General features: G+C 33.0%; 1 long non-coding RNA gene across 1 annotated transcript in view; it reads right to left on the reverse strand.

The window, feature by feature from the left end:
• LOC118766658 overlaps positions 1-18257 on the reverse strand; it is a 19121-nt gene extending 864 nt beyond the window's left edge. The window contains exon 1 of the long non-coding RNA XR_005002583.1: positions 18174-18257. This is a non-coding gene — a long non-coding RNA (uncharacterized LOC118766658). The remainder of the gene's footprint in view (positions 1-18173) is intronic.
• Between the last annotated feature and the right edge of the window lie 382 nt (positions 18258-18639).

Here is an 18639-nt window from a genome sequence, read left to right on the forward strand (position 1 = left end):
CGCATTCGCGGAATATGTGTGTGTGTGTATATATAATATATATATTAGCCACTACACACATTATTTTTCTCTCCTTGTTTCTCTCCTCGTTTCTTTCTGAGTTCCTTTCTGCGGAAGGGCGTAGGCTCGAAGTAAAAAGACTTTTTCAATTCCCGAGCGTTATACATCTGTTTGTTTTCTACACCACCTGTCCTCGTCTTTTGCTTTTTTCGTGTATTCTCCCTATATATAATATATATATATTATATATATATATATAATATATATATAGTATATATATAATATATATATATATATAATTATATATGTGGTGTTCATAAATTGTTTTTTACAATTTCCACAGTTTATGTTGTTGTATCATATAGATGTGTAGCACGCAAACAATGGATCTTACGTGTGTTTTGAAAGTTTGAGGAAACTAGTTGTTTATTCAAAATTTTGAAATTATAATGGTGATTTATGGGCTCCCTATATATAGGTGCACGTGTGTTTATGTGAGTGTATGTGTGTTGTGTGTGTGTGTGAGTAGTAAATTATGTGTCTGCAACGTAGAGGTATCGTTGAAAATGAGTGAAATATTCAAATCAGACCTCCTCTTTAGTAAGGCACATAATAATAGTGGGGTTACAATACAATTTATTAGAGAACATCTAGAAGAAGGTAAGCGATAGCTGACGGGAATGTAAACGCATTTGACTCTAAGGTCCAGTCGAATCCTCTTTACTTGTTGCGAACAGGTACTGTAATTGTTATTTATAAATAATGGTTAGAAGCTGTGGATTTACATGACAATAAAATTTTACTGATAACTATATATATATATATATTATATAATACATAAATATATATATATATATACACACACATACATATATATATAATGTGTATGTGATATATATATATGTATAATATATGTATATATATATATATATGCATGTATGTCTATGTATATTTATGTACGTATGAAATTTGGAGAGGAAAGAAAGAGAAAAAGTAAGAGAGAGAGAGAGAGAGGAGAGAGAGAGGAGAGAAGAGATTTAATATGGCAACTAAAAGGAAGCATTCAAAATGTAGAATATCAGCAATTCTAAGCTAAGCACATTCCCATGTCAGCAAGTGGAAAATTCTACCTGACCTAGAAACGATACACCGTTTGCTAAAACGTGCTCCAATAGGCCGAGCTTGATATTGCTCCAATTGACCGTGCATAAGATCGAGCCCGGTTTATTCTTTTCAGCTCTAGGCACAAGGCCCGAAAATATTGGGGTGGGGGCCAGTCGATTAGATTGACCGAAATACGCAAATGGTGCTTAATTTATCGACCCCGCAAGGCAAAGTCGACCTCGGTGGAATTTGATCTCAGAACGTAGTGGCAGATGAAATATCGTTAAGCATTTCGCCCGGCATGCTAACGATTCTGCCAGCTCGCCGCCTTAAGCATATTATACCTATATGATTATACATATATGAATTTATATATATATATTATATATAAATATATATTTATATCTATATCTATCTATCTATTTATCTATATATATATGTATATATATATACATAATATATATCACCGTGATCACCGTGACCGACCAGGCTATCAGTTGTTGTTACACATCGCTGCTCACAATGCGCTTCGCATTGTTTTAGCCTTCAAATGACGCCACCCGCTGGCTAAGCGAGCAGGCCAACAGAATATATATATATATATATATATATATATATATATATATACATACATATATATATATACATTTATATGGCTTGGCTGTGTGGTAAGAAGTTAACATCCCAACCACGTGACTCCGGGTCGAGTCCCATTGCGAAGCACCTTGGGCAAGTATATTCTACTGTAGCCTCGGGTCAAGCAAAGCCGTGTGAGAGGATTTCGTAGACAGAAAGAGATAAACAAGCAGAAAGAGATAATAAGAAAGAGTGAGAGAAAGTTGTGGCGAAAGAGTACATCAGCGATCGACACCACCCCCTGCCGGAGCATCGTGGAGCTTTAGGTGTTTTCGCTCGATAAACACTCACAACGCCCGGTCTGGGAATCGAAACTGCGATCCTACGACTGCGAGTCCGATGCCCTAACCACTAGGCCATTGCGCCTCCACACCACACACACACACACACACACAAACACACACACACACACACACACACACAAACTCACACACACACACACACACACACACATATATATATATATATATACATTTATATGGCTTGGCTGTGTGGTACGAAGTTAACATCGCAACCACATGACTCCGGGTCGAGTCCCATTGCGAAGCACCTTGGGCAAGTATCTTCTACTGTAGCCTCGGGCCAAGCAAAGCCGTGAGAGGATTTAGTAGACAGAAACTGAAAGAAGCCTATCGTATAGATGTATGCATAATTATATACGTATATATATATCCATGTAAGTGTTTTCTGTGTCTGTGTTTGTCACCTCACCACCACTTGACAGCGGGTGCTGGGGCCTTTCCCGGCCCCATCACTTAGTGGTTGAGCCAAAAAGACCGATAGAATAAATAGTAGGCTTAATATTAGTATAAGCAGTAGGCTTAACGAAATAAGTCCTACAGTCGATTTGTTGACTCAAATCCTTCGATGTGCTGTTGCAGTATGACCACAGTCAAATGCCTGCAACAATAAAAGAAGATCTATTATTGCAATATTATATATATATATATATATATATATATATATATATTATATATATATATATATATATATATATATACATATATACACACAGAGACATCCAGGAAGTAAATAGACATCTTAAATTTTCAAAGTTTCTCATCTAAGCATCTTAATATGCTTTCAGCGTTGTAGAATCTACAATGTAATTATTCTTGTTCATTCCAGGTGCCATTATATTAAATATTTGCGAATAGTATCCATGCCAGGCACAAAAAATTCAGCAGAATTGTTAGATTTTCAAACAGGTCGTATTGTTGGGCAATCTGAAGCTGTTCTTAGCCAGCGAAATATTCCGGAAAATCTTCAAATTCCTCTTGCTACTTTTAATAGAGTTATAGTGCAATTCGAAAGCCAAGGAAAGAATCAACAGATTGATGTCCCGGTCGACCTGGGCCCTTGGAAAGGAAGCTTCACTGTTTGAAGAGAATTGTGGAAAACGAACCCCGTTCGAAGGCTTCTGTCATTGCAAAACAGCTAGAAGTTAGACCAAGAACGTGTGTTACATATCTGCATAAGCTTGGATATTATGGACGCGCAGCTAGAAGAAAACTTCGCTTTCAGCGTATTAAAATCAAGTAAAAGATTTTGAAACTTACAGGTGTCTATTTATTTCCTGCACCCCTCCCCCCATATATATATATATATGTATGTATGTATGTATGTATGTATGTATGTATGTATATATGCTATCGAGATAATTATTATCTGTAATTATAAAGATTACAGACGTTAAGAGTTAAATATACTTTGCTGTAGACCATGGTGTGTCGATGATTTGTATATAGGCCGGCGACCGCTACGTGGTTTCATGCATGCTGTATTTTGATTGGATAATATTTTAATTAGTTAAAAGTATTTCCTCGGTATCTGGTTCCCTCTCTTCCTTCAAATATTAATTCTTTTTCGCTTTTCAGAGCTTTTCTCTTTTTCGTTTTATAAATGTGCCCAACGAGCGTTTTCATATTGCTTTGACTGATCTCATTCGTAAATTGTTGTGTATTGTGTTGCTCATAAGTATCACGTTTTTTTATTTAGTATAATAATAACGTACACATGTGTATATCACGTACACATTTTATATATGCACTCTTTTACACTTCTATTTGTTTCAGTCATTTGACTGCGGCAATGCTGGAGCACCAGCTTTCAGTCGAACAAATTGACCCCCAGATCTTATGTTTTGTAAGCCTAGTATTTATTCTATCGGTCTATTTTTCCGAACCGCTATATTACGGGGACGTAGACACACGAACATCGGTTGTCAAGCGACGGTTTGTGGGAAAAACACAGACACGAACATATACATTCATATATGTTAGTATATGTATATGTATATACAAATATATATATATATATATATATATATATATATGGAGAGAGAGAGACACACACCCTTATATACATCCATCCATTTGTGTGTATATATATATATATATAAACACTTACGTATATATCTCTGTGATACGTTTTTGGTAATTAGGTTTATGCGTGTATATTTCAATATCTCGGTTTCACTTTAACTTTCATTCTATCAAAGGCAATAAAAATAGAAACAAGCAGAAAACCGCAAAACACATATAACTATACTGTTTTGTCGAAATAAAATGGATAGGCGAAATAAGTCTAAGCGAGTGACATAAGGCAGACGCTTAGAGTGAAATGTAAGGAAGGATTAAATAGAGAGAGAGAGAGAGAGAGAGAAAGAGAGAGGGAGAATAAGTATAGAGAAAGAAAGAGGGAAGAGAGAAAGAGATAATTGTAGTGAGGAGGAGGATTCTTCATTTAACGAACAAATTAAGTTATATGGCAATTGCAATCGGCACATTTAAAGGTATTAGATGGCAATTTATTATTTAATTCCAGCTTAGCCTGCAAATTTCAATGATAGCTCAATATCACAAAACTTCCCGAGACTGTGTTTCTATGAGCGTTTACGTGATGTATATTTAATTTCTACTGCTTCTTATCTGTTTTATTTATTCATCTTAAAGATTTGCTCATTTTATTTAACGTTCATTTATTTATAAATTCATTCTCATCCCCCTCCTCCGCAGCTGCTTCAGGCATCACTGACATAATTTTCATCAAAAATAATTCCGACTTTGGAGAAAATGTTATTTAGGAGTTTTGAGCAAGAAAATGTGAGAAAAATTAGAGAAAATATATTTAAATAGAGAAAGTAGCAAGAGAAAAACAAAACCAAAAAAACGTAACAGAAGGTGAGGAGGAGAGGGAGGAGGAGGAGGACGGCGATGACAACGACGAAGGGGTAAAGTAGTGGCAGCAGTAAGAGCAGCTGCAGTAGTAGAAGAAAGAGCAGCAGCAGCAGCAGTAGTAGTAGTAGTAGTAGTAATAGTAGTCGTAGTAATAGTAGTAGTAGTAGTAGTAGTAGTAGTAGTAGTAGTAGTAGTAGAAAAAGATTATCTGATGATGATGATGATGATAAAGAAGAAAAAGAAGGATGAGGAGGGCTAGCAGGAGGAGGAGGAGGAAGAAGAAGAAGAAGAAGAAGAAGAAGAAGAAGAAGAAGAAGAAGAAGAGAAATAAATTGGAGTTGGGTGGAAACAAATGATTAATATTAACATAGAAATTAAAGTTAAAATACCGATTAGAAAAGAACCAGGTGACATTCTATAAAAATATATGAAATAATATACAAAAATTCCAAATGTATATTCATTCGAGAACGGAAATTTTTAAGCCAATTTCCCAAAGTTTATGAAAAGTTATTTCATCTTATAATCTATATAATATCCCTAGACATTAGTTATTTATATTTTGTTAAGTGTTAACTTAAGTGTGTCATTCCGATGATGTCTTAGTTTGGATTATAATTACGATTAAGCTTATTAAATAGTGGTGAGATTCTAGTTGAATGTGTCATGTGCAAAACATAAAAAATGTTACATATTAAGATACCTAGATGAGAAATGTTGAAAATTAAAGGTGTCTATTTACTTCCTGCATGTCTGTGTATATATATATATATATTGCGATAATAAATCTTTTATTGTTGTCATTTGACTTCGGCCATACTTCAGCACCACATCGAAGATTTTAGTCCAACAATTCGACTGTAGGACTTGTGCGTACTTCTCGAGATTTTTGCGAACTGTTCCCAGGGCTCCGACAATTATTGGTACTACTGCCACTTTTTAATCGACCACAACTGCTTAAATTCCCAAACTAACCTGTCATCTCTCGACTTTTCTTTCTTCCTTATCGCATACCTTGTTGTCAGCTGGGCATGCTATGTATATGATCCAGTGTAGTTTGTTTTCTTTCTCAATTAAAACTATACCCGACTTCCTATTCTTCATCTCATGGTCGCACTGAATCATAAAATCCCACAGGATCTTTGCATTTCTGTTTTCGACGATGACTTCAGGTTTGTGATCGTTCCAATTTTTTGGTCTGTCAGGTCCTTACTTGTGGCAAAGTGTCCAATGGACAAGCCTGGTTATATTGTCGTGGTGTCTCTTATATTCCTTCTAGGCTAGTGGCGTACATTGGCTGGTAATATGCCATACGGTTTCACCGTTATATTCCTTCTAGGGTAGTGGTGTACGTTGCTGGTAATATGCCATACGGTTTCACCTTTCTGTCCATAGATTCTGCACATCACTTTCTGCCGTGTTGTCTATTCTGTATTTTATGTAATTTGTTCTTAGTGCTTACTCTTCGGCAGCACAAATTAGAGCCTCCGTTTCCGGTTTTTAACCACTTTTAGTCATCCACAGCCATATTTTTTTCTTTGTCATACCTTCAACATCCCTATGAAGTTGATCCTTCATTCTTTTCTTTGCCCACCTATTTTCAGTTTCATTCGTTTACTATTTCTTGTATAGTGCTGTATCTTTACAATCTTTCATCCTGACCTTCTTACTTCTAATAATAGCAGTTCTGTGGCATTTTTCACATACCATGCTATGTTGTTTTCTTCTGCTATAATGCTGTGTTCGCATCCAATAAGTCCTCTTCCCCACCTCTTTTTCTTGGTACATACAGTTTGTGTCACTTTTTCACATTCAACGACCTCCGAAATGAACATATTATTTTTATTATTATTGTTAGTAGTAGTAGTAGTAGTAGTAGTAGTAGTAGGTAGTAGTAGTAGTAGTAGTAGTAGCAGCAGTAGTAGTAGTAGTATTAGTGGTGGTGGTGGTGGTGGTGGTGTTAGTAGTAATAATATTAGTGGTGGTAGCAATAGTAGTAGTAAGGTTGTGGTGGTGGTGATGGTGGTGGTGGTTGTGGTAGTAGTAGTAGTAGTAGTAGTAGTAGTAGTAGTAGTAGTAGTAGTAATAGTAGAATACATTTTTGATCATATTTGCTTAACCGAAGATCTGGCAGAAGTGGAAGAATGTCGGAAAATATAGTTTTGTGGGATTTGTTCCGATTCCTTAATTTTTTGCATTCAATGACGTCCGAAATCACCTCATTCTTTCATCTTCCTAAAAATCGTTGTCAATAAAATGAAGTACGAAAGAAATAATTTGACTCTCTGACTCGACTTACCACATCCTCAAAATTGCTAGACTCATGCCAAATTCAGATAAACTTTTATAGTTGCATTCCAACTATAACTACTAAATTTTATATATTTTTTCCTATTTTTAGTTCTCCATTTTCTAATTTGAGTTTCTTATTTTCCTCCATACACACACACACACACAAACACACACACACACACACACATATATATATATATATATATATATATATATATGATTTTGTTTAAATATTCGTATGTTGCTTTCTTTAATTGTTTCTCGGTCGTCAAAGCGTTAAATATATCTACATCAAGCTTTGAGTGTGAAAGCAATACCAGTAGAGACGGTGAAAATCAACACCAATTTGTGAAACAAACTAATTCGAAAACGTCAAACAAAGAAATCCCAGTTGTATTTTCAATACGATCAATCAGAAAGCTCGCTTGCATCTGAAAGTTTTAATATGTACGGTGTATGGGTAAGCAATTCTATTATACATATATACATGAATACATACTTATAAGTATATATATAACATATTACTACACTTATGTGCATACACATAGAAACACATATATACGTGTGTATATGTGTATATATATATACATAAATACATACATATTTTCCGTAGACATATATAAATACATATTCATATCTAAATGTAATTATATGTGTATGTATGTATATATGTATATATATATACATACATACTTACCTATGTATGTATGTGTGTTTGAGTGTGTGTCTGTGAGTGTATAATATGCAAACATACGTTTGCGTACAGTGTATGCGCCTGTTTACATTTTTGTATATGTATGTGTGCGTGCTTGTATATATATATGCGCTTGTGAAAATGGAGGCATGTATACGTATATGCCGATATATTTGAAGATGTTAACAGCAAAGTGTCAGTGGTTCAGGAAAAAAGATGTGTAAAATGCCAAGAATTGTATAAGAATTTTTGCCTGTAAATACATTTGTCAGCGCGAAATATATATGAGCACTTATGGATACTTTCACGGACAGATGAATAAAAGACTATAAATGCACATTTAAATAGAGTAATTTCTCGCCATATCGCGGTTCACCTATCGCGATTTATCATTTAAGCTTACGTCGAAACTCTGTGGTGTTGTTTTGCATTTATAATAATATAAATATATACAAATTCTAAAAATAATAAAAGAAATATACTGCACAGTTTCTACTTCGCGGATTCTCATGTATCGCGGGGGGTGGGGAGCGGCTGGAATGTAAAACCCGCAATAGTCGAAAGATTACTGATATAAACTCAAACACTCACGCACATACACACAGACACACTCGCACACATATACACACATACACACAAAAACTTATTAAAATACAGAACACAATACAAGATTCTCGTTTCCTCAGCTTTTGAGGCCAAATGTATTTTAGCGTCTCGCGATAATATCTCTCTACCCAAATGACGTTTAAAAATTCATGGCCACGAAGTAGGCTCGTTAGAGTTTAGCTGTACTTAAACTTAGCGTCGTCAAACGATATTCTTTGACTGCGGGAAATCTTGTTACAGATATATACATCACAAACTTACTAAAAGTATGACGTTTGTGTTTTGCATTCCAATCTGCCCTATAATGCCTTCTGTTAGCAGGATAAGCTGTGAGTAAAATAAGCATTTGGGTTTATCCAATAATTCTTCCTATATGGATCAAGTACTGACAAATTCAGGCCTTCCCTCTCATCCATTGGTCGGAACCATTGATCCGTGATGGTGGGTGTGTTTACTTAATTATCCAAGGTGCTGATTGTCATTTGAAACGATTTCGAGCGGTAAAGGTGCTAAATTATTACTGAACTATATCTTGAATGTTGCCGTAATTTAAGCGAAAACCTCACGGGTCTCGAGTCTCGAGGTCCCCTGATGACATAACTAGTGTTTTCCAAGCACATATGTCATAATAAACATTCCGATATCGTTAAGACTTTTCATTAAATTACTTAAATATTCTGATTAAAATGCGATAATGACACTTAAAAAGAAAGTAATTGTTGTTTTTCAAATAAAAAACAAGTCCTATTAATTATACTCTTTAATTACATTTCAGAAATTTACATGACGAGGTCTAAGTATTTTCAATTATTACATGAAAGGGTCAATTATGAAAAAAGAATGCCAACCCTTGTTCTACAATTTAAGACATCTTGAATCTTGCTTTCTCCTAAAATTAAGTTGGTTATGGTAGGTCAGCACTGTCATAAAAGACAGCATTATGTAAACATGACCATGCTTACATCAGAATTTCTATGCAATCTGAAGAAATGCAGAACATGGAATGCACCGCAAAAAGCTTCTTGAAAATTCCTTAGGTAATTTTAGACTCCCTCAGATAAGTCGACACGTCCCACATACGGTCTCTTAATTTGTTACACACCCCACTGATTTATGTAGATTATAACTGAAAGTTTTATAACCAACATACAACCTGCAAGTCAAGAGTGTGCTAATGACTTATGCTAATGGATTAAGACTTAAATGAAATTGATAAATGAGTAACAAATGAAAAATTACACGTTTTGCGGTAGGCAATTAGAGAAACCTATATGAATACAGGTAAAAAATGGGTTTGAGCATGACATTGCGTAGCAGGTGATATATGGCAATACTTGAAATGCTAGACGAGGGGGAGGGGAGAATCCTTTTGTTTCTGGATGTATGAATGACGATATAATCAACAAAATATTTGATAAAAAATTACTTCCATCAAATTTAAGTTGGTATATTTAGAAGTTGTTAAGAAAACGCATAAATATTATAAATATATCACTTCATATAAAGATACATAAAGGAAGTCAATATGCTTTCAAATATATTCAGTCAGACACACGAAGGCACACGATTTCATGTATGCATATTTTAGCTTTAATGAAACTTTCGAAAACAAACCATTTTAAAACTATTTAAAAATGTTTCAATTGACGTACGTTGAGAAATGCGATGTTGCGTACCTTCATATACAACTATGTAAGAAGTACGTAATTACGAGACGTATAAATACGGAAGTATGTCGCTATCAGCTTGGATTGGTATTTATTTATGTATCTGTTTTAATTACTCTTTTTTCCTTGTGATAATCATTGTAAGAATGAGAGTGTGAATTTGAATGTGGCGATACATGCATATTTATAGAAACATATGTAGGTAACTCTCTATGCAAGTATTCGTATGTCAATATGTGTGCATTTATGAATATTTTTGTAACTACGTACGTAATCTCTCTCTCTATATATATATATATGTGTGTGTGTGAGTGTGTGTGTGTGTGTGTGCGTGTGTGTGTGTATGTATGTATGTGTGTGTATATATATATATATATATATATATATATATATATATATATATCCACATACATATAAACACGTATACACGTAAGTAAAATATGTAGAAATGTATGAAAATGTAGGAAGATTTTTTTTTTACATAATGCATATATATTTTTATGTGTATGTTTCTGTGCATGTATACCTATATGCATTCATATATGAAAAATTGCATATATATATATATATGATGCTGGCCGCGGGTATAGATGGTGAAAGAAGAATAGCATATGTGAATTTTTATGATTCTGGCAAAGAAAACAATTAAGAATATTTCACGCTCAGCATATTTCACAATTGGATTGATGCACTAATTATTAAACTATCTCTGATGAACGCATCGTAAATATTCGCAATATCCACATTAAACATTATGAACCACCAAATCATATATGTATATATATGTATAGAGAGAGAGAGGGAGAGAGAGAGAGAGAGAGAGAGAGAGACTCACACAGATACACACACGTATATTATATATATATAAGTATGTTTGAGTGCATATGTGCGTTTGTGTGTGTGTGTTAATAGCGGTAACTCATTAAACTGTATGATCATTTAAAAGTGTTGATGAAGATTGCTGTAAGCCAGTAAAGAAGTATTTAACAATCAGCGAGGTGCGTAGTTTACGTTCTTATTTATGGATGTCTGCAGTATTTCACTTAATTTCTATTATCATTACCCTCATTTTCTGGATGCTTTTGTTGTCGTCTTGTTATTGTTATTTGACATCATCATCATCATCATCATCATCATCATCATCATCATCACCATCATCATTATCACAAATATCATTATTCGTATTAATTTCTTTTGTTTTTGCTGCCTTTTTATAATCACTTTCGTTTTATTCAAGACTAATATATATCATTATCATTATTATTATTATTATTATTATTATTATTATTATTATTATTATTATTATTATTATTATTATTACTATTACTATTAATAATAATAATAATAATAATAATAATAATAATAATAATATTATTATTATCATTATTGTTAATTTTATTATTACTATTAGTTTTATTATTATTACTATTATTATTATCATTATCATTATTTATTTTTATTTTGTTGTTGTTGTTGTTATGGAGTCATATCATCATCAGTTGTCAAAGTATATATTTGTTTATTTATATATTTCGTATTATATTACGTTTGTGCTTTTGAATTTGTATATTTTCCTTTAAGATATCCAACATTAAAAAAACTTCTTAAAAGTTTCTCTATTTTAAATGATCAAATGAATATAATTTTGCCTTGCCATCAGAGATTTTAGAGAACAGAGTGAAATAATAAGAATCATAGTCATTATAAATATGTTGGTGTCATTAAATGCGATTAATTGGCACTATGTGGTGTGACATATGTATTTCCTTATTTCAACATTTCATCATTTAAAATACAGACACATATACGCATAATTATATAATTATATATATATGTATATATAACTAGAATTATATGTATGTATCTACCGTCTACCTATCAATCTATCTCTTTGTATGCATGTATACATATGTATATGTATGTATATATATATATCTATATAAATATATATATATATATATATAATATATATATATATATATAGAGAGAGAGAGAGAGAGAGAGAGAGAGAGATAAATATATATAATTGACTCTACACACACACACATAATTCTTTTCCTTCAGAAGGATTTAAAACATTTATAAAAAGGTCTTACAGCTGTTTCCAGGATATTATAGCTTGAATTCTACGAGGTATAGACTCGTACAAAGTTTGAATTGTTTCCAAAAGAATTTTTGTCCCTTCTTCAGTTAAAACAGTCTCCAGTTCTTGTAGTGATGATGGTGGAAGATATCGATTCCTTACTTGTTTTTCTAAAATGCCCCATAAGTGTTCAATAATACTGAGAACTGGGGACTATATGGTGGTCAGATACGATGTGTAACTTCACTAAAATGTTCCTCTTTTAATTCAGTAAGAACTTAAGCTGTGTGAATTGTTGCATTATAATCCTGAAAGATTGTGTTTCCCTCCGGAAATAGTTCCGCAACCATAGGAAGAATTTGATCATATAAATTGCTTTAATAGACTTAACTATTAATTCTGGCATGAAGGGATATCATCGGACTGGCTTTTTTCCAATATATTGTCCCCCAGATCATCGCAGCTCTTCCTCGATGTTTAAAAGTTTGAAGAATTCAGTCTGGGTCAAATGCTTCTTTTGGGTGTTTTCACTCGTTTCCTCGGCCGGTGTTCGGAAATAAGAAAGACTCGCTCGAGAAAATAATATTCTTCTACTGCTCTAGGGACCAATTCCGTAGGCTTTTAGTCCGCTTTAAACGCTTTGCAACTTATTTTTTTTAAGTAGTGCTTTTCTGATTGCAGCCCTCCCCCGTGAAATCCGGCTTTGTGCAGCTCACAGCGAACAACTTTTCTGGAAACTAGGTTCTTGAGGTGGTCATTAAGCATTGCAGTAGATTTGGGAGGTGTACTCTTGTGATGCTTTCTAAAATTCGCGTAAGAGTCCGAAGGTCCTTATCTGAAAATTTTGGTTTTCTTCCGGAGTTTTATTCTGACGAGGAGGTTTTTCTGTCTTTCTCAAAGGCTGTATTTACTTTCGAGACAGTACTTCTTGATACATCAAACATTTCGGCTGCTTTAGTTACGCTAGCACCTGCCATACGAGCACAAACTATTTGACTACTTGAAAAGTCTGATATATGTGTCAGTTTAAGGAATTATAAATACTACTTTTTCTGATGACATCTGAAAAGAAACAGCAATTTTAGCAAAACATATTAAGCAACTTTAATAATAAAACAAGCAATATGAAAATAAACAAATTTTTGACGGTCTTATAGATATTTCAAAATTATGATGCTATGATGCTAGGTGTTTCCATTATTATGTCCAAATCCTGTATATATATATATATATATATATATATATATATATATATATATATATATATATATATATATATATATATAGGTTGGGAAAGTATCTTCTGCTGTAGCCTCGAGCCGAGCAAGGCCTTGTCGGTGGACTTGGTAGACAGCAACATATATATTATATATGTGTATATATAAATATATATATATATATATATATGTGTGTGGTGTGTGTGTGTGTATGTGTGTGTATGTGTGAAGTATATTTGCCAGCTAAATGTGGCTAACCACTAAAGAAGGATGCTACTGTAGCTTGTAGCCCCAAGATACACTAGCATCCATCCTTAGTGGTTAGCCACATTTAGGTGGCATATATACTTCAAATTATCGTGCAGCAACTGTTTATACCTCGTTCAAAGATTTATTATATATATATATATATATATATATATCCGTAATAATGAAGGGTGAAATTAATTAATTTGGAATAATTATCAATTACACCAAGTAGTCTTCGGCATGTAAAAGCCTCATTCGAGGAAAATTTAAGTAATACTAAGCAATAAAGGGTTTAGCAACGAATTGCCTTACCACATACCGAATTTAGAAATAGCAGTCAAAGGGTTATAGCTATTTCTTCTACTAAAAAGGGAGATCTCAGTAAAAACAGCAATTGGAAGCAGACACAAACAGGTAAGAGAGAATGAATTGACTGCAATCTATCATACATTTTTAAGTTATCTACGGACGTACGTTTCGAAATCAAGTTTTTAGGAAAGCATAAGAATTAAATATTAAATAATTCTATCTTACCGAAACTTCTTTTCTCTTCAGCGTAGAATACTATAATCATAAATGATTATATATTGAATTTTGAGATACTAGAAGGCACCAACTCAACTCAGTATCAGAGCGAGCTAGAATCCGCAACTAGTATCACCGAATTCATTGGTGTAATTGATAATTATTCCAAATTAATTAATTTCACCCTTCATTATTACGGATAACCATATTTTATCTCAGTAGATGACCACAGCATCTTGTTTTGGCTACACGCGGGTGGGAAGGGGCTGGTGACACAATCGTTTCATTCACAAATTGAATTCGGTGATACTAGTTGCGGATTCTAGCTCGCTCTGATACTGAGTTGAGTTGGTGCCTTCTAGTATCTCAAAATTCAATATATAATCATTTATGATTATAGTATTCTACGCTGAAGAGAAAAGAAGTTTCGGTAAGATAGAATTATTTAATATTTAATTCTTATGCTTTCCTAAAAACTTGATTTCGAAACGTACGTCCGTAGATAACTTAAAATGTATGATAGATTGCAGTCAATTCATTCTCTCTTACCTGTTTGTCTGCCTTCCAATTGCTGTTTTTACTGAGATCTCCCTTTTTAGTAGAAGAAATAGCTATACCCTTTGACTGCTATTCTAAATTCGGTATGTGGTAAGGCAATTCGTTGCTAAACCCTTTATTGCTTAATATAATATATATATATATATATATATATTATATATATATATATATATATATATATATATATATATATATATATATATATATATATATATAATGTGTGTGTATGTATGTATGTATATGGTGTGTGTTGATTGCGCGTGTGTGTGAGTGTGTTTGTGAATACATATGCTGAAACAATTCACGCTAAGATGTCCGATTTCGCTTTTCCATTAAATTTCAGTTAAACTTTCCACGTCTTCATACAGTGCTACTTCTTAGTAAAAGTCAGAAAAATTACATATATCATTTACATTAATTCATCACAATATACATAATGTATGTTACAAAATAAGTATAACATATTACTTTATCCTATGAATTGTTGATTATTATTATTATCATTATTATTATTATTATTATTATTATTCACCCATGATCTCTAACCGCTTAGCTTTCCCACAATCATAACAATCAACATTTAAAAAGTTTAATAGCATCGGTAAACAGTACTATATGTATCTGTTGGGTGGGATATATACATATTTACAGAGAGAAAGGAAGAAAAAAATATATATATGTGTGTCTATACATGCATCTGAGTTTTATATGCGTGTAGATGCATGTATAGACCGTCTATGATCATATATATATACATATATGCGTCTAAATACAAATGCGTATTAGAATATATACACGTTTTATTTTCATATACATGGCTGCAGTCACATGACTGAAACATGTGAAATTAAGTTTATTTTTCTCGAATGTAGACTTTAACTAAAAGATTCGTATGTGCTTTCTATGTTCACATGCATGAATTGAAGTCATGACCTGTAAAATGTTAGAGATATTTTTTGTACATTGACTCTCAAGGTTACAAATTGTATATACTCGTGTCACTCCGTCGGTTACGACGACAAGGGTTCCAGTTGATTCGATCAACGGAACAGCCTGCTCGTGATATTAACGCGCAAGTGACTGTGCACTCCACAGACACGCGTAACATTAGCGTAGTTCTCGGGGAGATTCAACGTGAGATAGAGTGTCTCAAGGCTGGCCCTTTGAAATACTGGTACAACAGAAACAGGAAGCAAGAGGGAAAGAAACTTATGGTGAAAGAATACAGCAGAGTTCACCACCACAGTCTGTCTGAGCCTCGTGGAGCTTTAGATGTTTTTGTTCGATAAACACTCACAACACCTTGTCTGGGAATCGAAACCGCGATCCTATGACCGCGAGTCTACTGCCCTAACCACTCGGCCATTACTTCTCCACACAAATTGTATATAAGATATATAAGACAGATAAACTGGCCTCACAGATTAAATTTGCTCTCTAGGTTCCAGTTGTTCTAAGATTAATTAATCTTCCTATCACACCCGGGGTAATAGCGGAATAATAATTAACGAACACTATGCGGTTCAGTGTGGACTATTGTGGCCTCTACTTTAATAACCTATATTCATCAATGCCCCACTGATAAATGAAAAACTTTTAATAGAATAAAATATAGCTAAATAAAATAACGCTAAGTGTAAGACTTGATAAATGTTAGGGCATGTGTTTGTGTGTTTGTGTTTGTGTAAATATATATATATATATGTATATATATATATATATATATATATATATATATAATATATATATATATATATTATATATATATAATATATAATATATATAATATATATTATATATATATATATATATATATATATACATAACTAGGTGTACACACTCACACACGTTCTTATACATACGCTATTTACCCGTAGTATATTTTTATATGTGTGTTTGAGTGTGCGTGCGTGTATTATTTTATACATATATACAAGCATACATATAAATATATACATATACATGCTACAAAGAACGATAAAGAATTAAGAAATTCACCTGAGGTGTTAAAGGAAAAAGTGAGCATAGAACAATGGTTGCATGTAAGGAAAAAAAATTAAGAAATATAAAAAAATATGAAAAATTTAAAATGTTACCATCCGAACAAAAACACTGTTAGAAAAAGTAGACAGAATGAACGAAAAAAAAGTAAAAAAGGAAGAAAAAAAATCAAACAAATATTATTAAAATTAATATCAATTATGCACACATATTTGAACACATTCTTTTTCAGCCTGAAATAATATAAGCATATATGATTATATTTATATATATATATATATATATATATAATATATATATATATATATATATATGTATGTATGTATGTATATATGAATATATGCATATATACATATATGTATACATACAGACATACATACACATATATATGCTTACATATATACGTATGTGTCTATATATATATATATATAAGATATTCAAGACATATGTATAAATACATACTGCGTGCATAGAGGCATTCATACTTAGTATACGTCTTCACATGGTGCCAACGTGTAACAATGGCAGAAACATCTAAAACTCTGAATGGAAAATTTATACAATCTAAGGAGATCCCAATTATAATAGAATATTTGTAAGACCTCTATATATAATGGGTTCATTATTATTAAGTTGCCTCAAATATTCAATGAAACATCATGGTGTGAGGAAAAATTAGGTCACATATCATATAAAATGCGAGTTCTGATAATTTTTTTTTTTTACAAATATATATACGAATATGTGTGTCTGTATGCAGATAGATAGATAGATAGATAGATAGATAGATAGATAGATAGATAGATAGATAGATAGATAGATAGATAGATAGATAAGATTATGTGAAAAACAAAATGCTTGTTGTAACACAGATTGTAAGACCTCATTATAGATATGAAGAGAAGTGCGTTTAAAAAAAATCTTATGTGAAGTGTCTTCAAGGGAAATGAAAATTCTTCAGATATACAGGACGAAAGAATATTACACATGGTTTTTAACGTTTCTGATATTAACTTCCGTCAAATCGAGCCGATTTCATAGCCCAACTAAGTCATCATTGCTTTTCATCACTTGGGGTTCATAAGTTAAAATAGCAATCAAAAACTGGTGTAGATATATTAGTCATGTACTTTCGCATATATATATATATATATTATATAAGATCGTTAATTTAAAAATAAAATAACGATTTCATCAAGTGGTCAGCATGGAAAAAATAACCTTCAAAGGTAAGAATTATTAAAATAAAAATGTTTAATGGATGGGATGGAAGCACTCCGTCGGTTACGACGACGAGGGTTCCGGTTGATCCGATCAACGGAACAGCGGGCTCGTGAAATTAACGTGTAAGTGGCTGAGCACTTCACAGACACGTGTACCCTTAACGTAGTTCTCGGGGTGATTCAGCGTGACAAGGCCGGCCCTTTGAAATACAGGTACAACAGAAACATGAAGTAAGAGAAAGTTGTGGTGAAAGAGTACAGCAGGGATCACCACCATCCCTGTCGGAGCCTCTTGGAGCTTTTAGGTGTTTTCGCTCAATAAACACTCACAACGCCCGGTCTGGGAATCGAAACCGCGATCCTACGACCGCGAGTCCGCTGCCCTAACCACTGGGCCATTGCGCCTCCACAAAAATCTTTAATATAGATATATGTATATATGTATGTACGTCTGCGTTTGTGTGTACGTTCATTTTAAAGTAGCTGAATAGCCTGTTGTTGTCATTCAATTTTTACAATAGAATATTTAATATAAATCTTTATTTATTCCATGTTCCTTGCTTTCGTTTGTTAAATAAAGATTCCTCTTCCTCATGATCTTGTTT

This window comes from Octopus sinensis, linkage group LG17, assembly GCF_006345805.1.
Source record: "Octopus sinensis linkage group LG17, ASM634580v1, whole genome shotgun sequence".
Taxonomy (NCBI): domain Eukaryota; kingdom Metazoa; phylum Mollusca; class Cephalopoda; order Octopoda; family Octopodidae; genus Octopus; species Octopus sinensis.